The following is an 8,536-nucleotide window of genomic DNA, read 5'->3' as shown; positions in this document are numbered from 1 at the left end:
AATCCGGAACCACGAGACTGCTGCGGTCGCAGGTTCGAATCCTGCCTCGGGCATGGATGCGTGTGATGTCCTTAGGTTAGTTAGGTTTACGTAGTTCTAAATCTAGGGGACTGATGACTTAAGATGTAAAGTCCCATTAGAGCCATTTGAACAATTTTTGTAATTAGCATTTCCTGATAATCTGAGAAATATTGAAATTATTATTAACAAGTTCTCAGTGGAAGTAATGTCATAAGCACAGTTATACTGATATTTAAACAGTAAATATAAATAGTAAGAGATTCACTTCTTAGCGTCTAGCGTGATAGGTGAATCCACACTGACTGCCTGCTCCCGTACGATGCGGCTGTTGCTCGACCGGCCGTTCTCACGCTATGTGACCAACTGGTGCGTCGTTCGCTGAGTCTGCCTTGTGATCCTATGTACTCGCTGGCCCCCCGTTACAACATGTTCCTGCATTGTGCATTAGAACAGAGCAGCAAAACATAATAAACGTGGGCAGCGATGTGACATAAACGCCTCAAATGAGATGGTGAGTCATATGTGAAATCACGTACGAAACTTGCGACACCTGTTCGATAGTTAGCATTTGTTTAGTATACTACTTGGTTGAAATGACACTGCGACTACAGTGTCCATTTACACTCTTCTGCCAAGGGAAAGAGTTCCCCTCGAAGGCAGAATCTAGGAATACGTGAGGCAGGACAATTCACCTACTTCCCCAGATTAATTCTTACATCGTCTCTCACGTTTTTTCGGTAACTTCCTGCCCCCCTTCCGCGCCTGCTCCCTTGGCGCCGGCCAGTCTCGCTATGACTTACCTTTGAACCAAAGCAGCGAAATGTACTGTCTTGTCAAGCCTTACGAGATGCTCGGGGTAGTACCTGCAACTCACTGTAGAGTGCAGCACTGCGCCCGAATTCGAGGGCAGTACGTGGAATATTCCTTGCGGCAGTTACGAGTGCCAAGTAAATTTTACAGTGCCGAAGCAGTACTGTATTCCATGTTAAAGTAGGCCGTGATTGTAGTTTTCTCCAGTTATACGAAGATTTAATTGAAAACCTTACTTTTCGAGTACACTTCCACTACCTAGGACAATACTCCATGCTGAAGTCAGTGACGGAGCGTAAGCACAAGTTGGGCCACTTTCGGTTCTGTTGTATTTTTTCACCTGGATCGGTTTTCGCTGTTATTTGTGGTACACCCTGAATACCGACGACCTGGAGCGCCATGTTTGGATCTTAGTGAATCTCTTGACGGACAGTTCTGTTGTATATAAGATAGTAATAAAATCATACAGTAGTAGAGATCTGCAGGAAGATGTATTTATTGATGATTCACACTTCGTACAGCGACGTCCATCTGAGTCTGATCACAAAAAATATTCATTCTCGCGTATACAGGCATAAAGATTATTGTTGTTCAGTCACACGACTGGCGATCTACAGCTGGAAACAGTAACAGCTGTAAGATATCCAGCAGCATATGTCAGGGACCGTCCATGTGGAATGAGTTCTTGCAGAAAATGCAAATTTATTGGAAGAACGCTGATGAAAAGTAATTCATCTAGGAAATAGTTTGCGCATCCCTAGCTCGATTGATTCTTGAGTGCTGCTGATAATTGTGGACCCCTCACCAAGTAGGATAAATGGAGGAGGTAGAGGAGATCCAACGAAAAGCGGCGCTTTTGGTCACGACTTCCTGTAAACGTCAATCCCAACGTCGTTTTAGAGGCAGAATCTTCATTGTGAATTACGAGTCCCGTAATAATACCCTGATATTAGCCCTTTTCAGTCCTCCCCCGGTAGCTGAGTGGTCAGCACGACCGAATGTCAATCCTAAGGGCCGGTTTCGATTCCTGGCAGGGTTGGAGATTTTCTCCGCTCAGGAACTGGGTGTTGTGTTGTCCTAAGCGTTTTCATTTCATACCCATCGACGCGCAAGTCGCCGAAGTGGCGTCGAATCGAAAGACTTGCACCCGGCGAACGGTCTACCCGAAGGGAGAGCCTCCCCTTCAAATACCGAGTCTCTTCTAAAGATGGCACTTCGGCAATTCACTCGTCGCCAGCTGAATATTGTTTTGTTTCTACGTTACATACCACAACCACAGGTGGAAACACAAGCGGCCAAAGACACTGCTAGCTAGGGCATAACCACCTATGGTATACTAACATACGCAAACAGCGACAAACGTCGGTAAGCCCCTGCATATCAGCAACACTGACTGGCAACTACCAGCTGCTATTAGAGCCGACCAACAGGCCACAGCAGGGACACCGACGAGCTCGCCCACAGACGCACGAACAATCTGCCAACACTCCCTCACACTGTGCCTCCGGTATATGACCTATCGGACACGAGACCGATAACAAACCTAACTGTTGCAGGTTGCAGGACGCTGAACGAGGACTCTGTACCAGCACCCAGCGCCAGCCGCCGAGCAGCACAAACGCACAACGTCAAGGTATCGACATGCATGATACGCGCTACTAACAAAGCCTATCCTTGCACAACCTATCGCAGGCAGCAAGACAACCGCTACTGCTCTTGCCGCCCGACCTAACTTTCGCAGAGGTTTTTTTCCCTTGGCTCTTGCTTTGGCACTTTTTTTCCTCTGCCCTTCAAACCGCTACCCTTCATCAGATTTCGACCAATCTATCTCCAGATGAGCGCGTATTAATGGTTAACCTTAACCAGACGTACGCAAACATCTCGCAGTACCCACATCCTGCGACACCTCACTTTAGTGGATACTAACCCTTATGCAGAGATGGCAGTAGACCTTTTGTGTTGGCCATCATGCCGGTGTGGGCGTGGAGGGGCTCCACCTCTTTTTTAAAAAAAAAAAAAAAAAAAAAAAAAAAAAAAAAAAAAAAAAATCCACGTTACAGCTCATTCTCTCCAACTCATTAATCATGGGGAACACACAAAAACAGAACGGTAGTATCATGGGAACATGCACTCTTGGTGACGTCTGGTTACGGAGTGTGCGCCACCAGGGTTTGTTTTACTCGTCCCTGTTGCCATGCGACGTTCGTCGTTGTTTGTTTACAGGTAACATCACCTCTTTCAGCGACCAGTATTACCATTGCAATGTACTGGTTACTACATAGCGTTAATCACAGACTTGGCTCGTGCGAAGGCTGTGTTCACAAATGCAGAGATGGCAGATACCCATCTGATGTATGGATTAGCTGATGGCAATGGCGCTAGCGCTCGCCGCACAGGTAAACGTTTGAAGACATTGATCGTCGTCTTAGGGAGCATTTGAATTTGAAAGCTGTTGTGTTATGGACTGCAGTACTAGATGTTCGTGCCCGTAGCATGGAAGGCTGCGGAACCACACGCATACTCCAGGGATATTCAGCGCATTAGAGATTCACTTCGACGGCGGCTTTATGCTTGTGTCAGTGCTCATGGAGGGCACACTGAACATCTCGTATGAGAAAGACTTGCATGTGGTATGCTGATGCGTTCCGTTCGTGTATATATTCCATGATTAATGAGATGAGAAAATGAGTTGTAACATGGAGAACGATGCTCATATACTTTCTTCGTCTACTTGTGAGAAATGTGTCCTGCAATTTGTACCGCACCTGCAATTTGTGCCATACATTTTCGTTACACACTGCACACTGCATTGCGCCGAGGGAACTGGTGTAGGCATGCGTATTCAAATACACAGATATGTAAACCGGCAGAATAAGGCGCTGCGATCAGCAACGCCTGTATAAGACAACTAGTGTCAGGTTAGAGAGGCTACTGCTGCTACAATGGCAGGTTATCAAGATTTAACTGAGTTTGAACGTGGTGTTACAGTCTGTGCACGAGCGATGAGACACAGCATCTCCGAGGTACCGATGAAGTGGGGATTTTCCCGTACGACCATTTCACGAGTGTACTGTGGATATCAGGAATCCAGTAAAATATTAAACCTCCGACATCTCTGCGGCCGGAAATAGATTCTGCAAGAACGGGACCAACGACGACTGAAGAGAATCGTTGAACGTGACAGAAGAGCAGCCCATCCTCAACTTGCTACAGATTTCAATGCTGCACCATCAACAAGCCTCAGTGTCCGAAGCATTCATTGAAACATCATCGATATGAGCTTCATAACGGCACGACACAAAACTTTACCCCTCGCCTGGGCCCGTCAACAATGACGTTAGGCCGTTGATGGCTGGAAACGTGTTGCCTTATCGGACAAGTTTCGTTTCAAATTATATCGAGCGAATGGACGTATTCAGACAGCCCCATGAATCCATGCACCCTGCATGTCAGCAGGGGACTGTTCAAGCTGGTGGAGCCTCTGTAATGGTGTGGAGCGTGTGCAGTTGGAGTGTCATAGGACCCCTGATACGTCTAGTTACGACTCTGATAGGTGACACGTACATAAGCATCCTGTGTGATCACTTGCATCCTTTCATGTCCATTGTGCATTCGGACGAACTTGAAAAAGCCAGCAGGACAACGCGACACCCGGCACATCCAGAATTGCTAGAGAGTGGCTTCAGGACCACTCTTCTTCCGCCGGCCACCAAACTCCCCAGGCATGAACATTATTCAGTATATCTGGGATGCCTTGCGAGTTGCTGCTCAGAAGAGATCTCCACCCCCCTCGTATACCGATTTATGGACAGCCCTGTAGTATTTATGGTGTCCATTCCCTCCAGCACTACTTACGACATCAGTCAAGTCCATGCCATATTGTGTTGCGGCACTTCTGCGTGCTCGCTGGGGCCCTACACGACATTAGGCAAGTGTACCAGTTTCTTTGCGTCTTAAGTGTGATACATACATATCTCCAAACATACCACATTCGACCCTCCATCCCACGCCCTGCATGGGTGGCCGGAGGCACTTTGAAATCTTCAACAGGAACCCCCCAGAGCAGATTACGATTCTACGACAAAATCTACATAATATTTGTCTAAAGTACGTCCTACGTTTCGACACAGATGGTGCAGTAATCGGAGAAGTACAAATGGGTACTCATCATAATTTACGACATGCTTCTCAGTGGCCCTTGAATATCCAGTCACAAGGTGGACGCCACTTTCATGTGGCGACGGTACGACAGACCAGTATTTCTAAATGGCAATCCCATTCGTAGGCAGCACACCGCGACCGGAGTTCACGTATCGTGCAGACGTAGAACAGATAGCGACTAAACATTACAGTTCGTGCACGGTGTTTACTGCTTGGACACCTACATATCATTTGGAGTACAGATGTGCAAGTGGACGATGAATGTCGCGATCACAGAAGAAAAAACTGAAATGATACTGATTTGTGGGGAATGTAGAAAAAATAGTGAGGCTACTGTTGCGTTGTATGCCGAGCGTTTCCCAGAGAAAGCTCGGTCTCGTTCGTTCTTTTACAAGGTTGTGAACACCTGTGTGTCTGATGGCAGCGTACAGACCGGCAAAAGTAAACGAAGCAAACGTCTACAGGAGAAGCTAATGAAGTAGCCGTTCTAGTAGCAGTGCATCACAACTCAAGGATAAGCGTCCGGAAATGCACAGCGATTCCGGTACTGCGGCAGGTACTATTGTCACAATACTGCATCGTCGTAAGTATCATCCATACCATGTGTCACTTCATCAAGAACTTCATGGCGCCGATTTCCATGACCAGGTAATGTTTTGTGAACCATGACCAGGTAATGTTTTGTGAATGAGTCTGCATTAAAAAACCATGGTAGCGTTAACCGGCATGACATGCATTACTGGAGTGCAGGAAAACCTCACTGGTTAAGACAAGCTGACTAACAACGTCCTTGGTCGGTTAACGTATACTGTGGCATCCTAGGGACCCAACTCATTGGCCCTTATTTTATCGACGGTATAGAGGATGCACGCAATTATAGAGCGTTTTTGAAACAGGAACTACAGTAACTGTTGCAGGATGTTGCCCTCGACGTTCCACAACGTATGTGGTTTCAGCGTGGCGTTTGCCTAGCGCATTACGCAAATGAAGCATGGGAGGTATTAAGTCGCGTTTCCACTGGTCATTTAATCGGCAGAGGTGACCCTATTAATGGGCTCACCATGTCGCCGGATTTGACGTCGCTAGATTTCTTTTTGTGGGGATATTTAAAAGATAAGTTGTACCAGCAACTGCCAACAGGTCGTGAAGATATGGCTGATCGCGTCAGAAACGCCTGTGCTGACATTCCCGCAGATATGCTTCTGTCCTGTGTACGGATCACTAAGTGCACTTGAGTTGGCGGTACTACGTTTGACCACTTCCTCTAATTGGAAAAGCAGAGTAGCGTTCGCCCCGAGCCACAGCCACAGTGTTGCTTTCAGCTCGGTATACAGGAGGAGTCCAACATTGTGAATGTGGCTTCTAAATATAAGTTACGAAATACTGGCCTGTCCTACCTTTGCAGCACGAAGGTGGGGTCCCACGTGGCATCGGATGTCCAAGAGCCACTGAGTAGCATGTCATAAATTGCGACTGTGTACCCATCTCTATACCTCCGATTAGAGAACCACTTGTGGTGAATCGAAGAATATGCTTGAGACAAAACGTACGTAGATTTTCGTAGTATCGTTATCTGCAATAAAACACGAGAGTTACCATTGAAGATTTAGAAGTTGCCCGCAACGACTCTCTCACGGGGTGGGGCAGGCGGTGGAGTGTACTATCATTTAATGCCCCCATCCGAGACAAACAAACCGAAATTATAACGTTTTTGGTCCGACGCGTAGTTTTCAAGATATTTCAATGTCTTCAGTTAAAATGATCAACCTGTATGTTATTGACGGGTGTTTTTATGTTTCAGTTTGAAATATAACAGCCGGCCGCTGTGGCCGATCGGTTGTAGGCGCTTCAGTCCGGAACCAGGCGGCTGCTACGGTAGCACGTTTGAATCCTGCCTCGGGCATGGATGTGTGTGATGTCCTTAGGTTAGTTAAGTTTACGTAGTTCTAAGTCTAGGGGACTGATGACATGTTAAGTCCCATAGTGCGTAGAACCATTTTTTTGAAATATAACAAATACACTTTTCTTAGAAATTTTATATTTACATGAAAGCCTGTACTTTAATCTACTGTTTACGTAAGTCCCATCAGTATTAAGACGCGAAACGTATCGTACCGCCTGAACGTAACTTTCTATAATTCAGACATTCTGTAACAACTGCATAATGCAGACTTCTTGACACCTATGACTGATGGGACGATACGGAAATAGGTGACAGCTCTTAAAGGTCTCCGCACGAATGTGCACGATGAAGAACGAAGTGGGCGACCTTCAGTCATTACAGACGATTCGGTACAGGAGGATGAAACAGTGATAGAAAACACACGCTTTACGATTTCGGCGTCATGTGATGAGTTTTATCAAGTGTCAAGAAGTGTACTCCATGCAGCTGTTACAGAATGTTTAAATTATCGAAGGTTATGCTGAAGCGGCAGATTTCTACGAGAGTGGCGTTCAAAGATGGTTGTACGATACGATAAGTGCCTTAATATTGGTGAGAATTCTACAGAAGGTAAGATTACAGTTCAGACATTCACGTAAAAATGGCTATAAAAAGAATACTTGTTTGATTTTTATTTCTAAACGGAACTCACTTATGAAACACGCCTCGTTTATTGTAGCAACCGTATCATGGTGAATGCACGAAGCGGTATCTTCTGTCTGTAATACACAGACAAAATAATGTACTTGCCGGTAGACAGAGAGCAAAAGACCATATGGACTACTGATCTTCATCTACAAATTCTTTTAAACAGTTAAATAAAAGTCGGATGTTTACGCTCAACACAGTATATTATTTGTTCAGATGTGTTATAAGCGACAAGTTACGAACTATCATATCGAGAGCGAAAAAGCGAAACCATTCTGAGTTTCTCGGGTACGTAGAATGCAGTTTGGAAATAAATTTGAGGCATCACAAGCGCTCGAGGGGGATTGCGATCGATTCTGAGCCCCATTGTGCGGTGCTCGGTGTTTGCACAGGCAACGACGCTAGCGAATAACTGCGAAGACGACAGACAACCGCCAAGAATTCGGAGCAGTGCCAATTTACTATTCTGTACTGAATCTGCCCACAAATGACACTAAGCAAACTTTTCAACACATTTCTGAAAGCTTGTTTTACTTCTCAGTGGACGAAAGGGATTACTCAATACTACTTGTCGTCTTGATTCTACTGAAATAATCATCGCTTCTTCTCCTCCTCCTCCTATATCTTTAGCGCTATTCCCGCCTGGTGGCAGAGTCCGCAGAGTGGATCAGGCATCCATTTTGTTCGATCGTGGGCAATGCCTGTAAGAAGACTGACAGCCTCCAGATCATTGTTAAGCGCGCCGGCCGATCGCTGTGTTGGTCGTCCATTTGGTCTCTTTCCCGTGACTTCCACTGTGTATGCTGCCTTCGCCGTAGTATATTCCTCTGTGTGCTGCACAAGTCCAAACTGTCACAGATGAGTTTCTCTGATATTCTTCTTGATCGGTGCGACCCCAAAACTTTTCCCGATAGTTACGTTCGAAACGTTATCTTATTATTAAATTTTCCCCGA

The sequence above is a fragment of the Schistocerca piceifrons genome, chromosome 3 (genome assembly GCF_021461385.2).
Source record: "Schistocerca piceifrons isolate TAMUIC-IGC-003096 chromosome 3, iqSchPice1.1, whole genome shotgun sequence".
NCBI lineage: Eukaryota > Metazoa > Arthropoda > Insecta > Orthoptera > Acrididae > Schistocerca > Schistocerca piceifrons.
Note: the sequence above shows the minus strand (reverse complement) of the source record.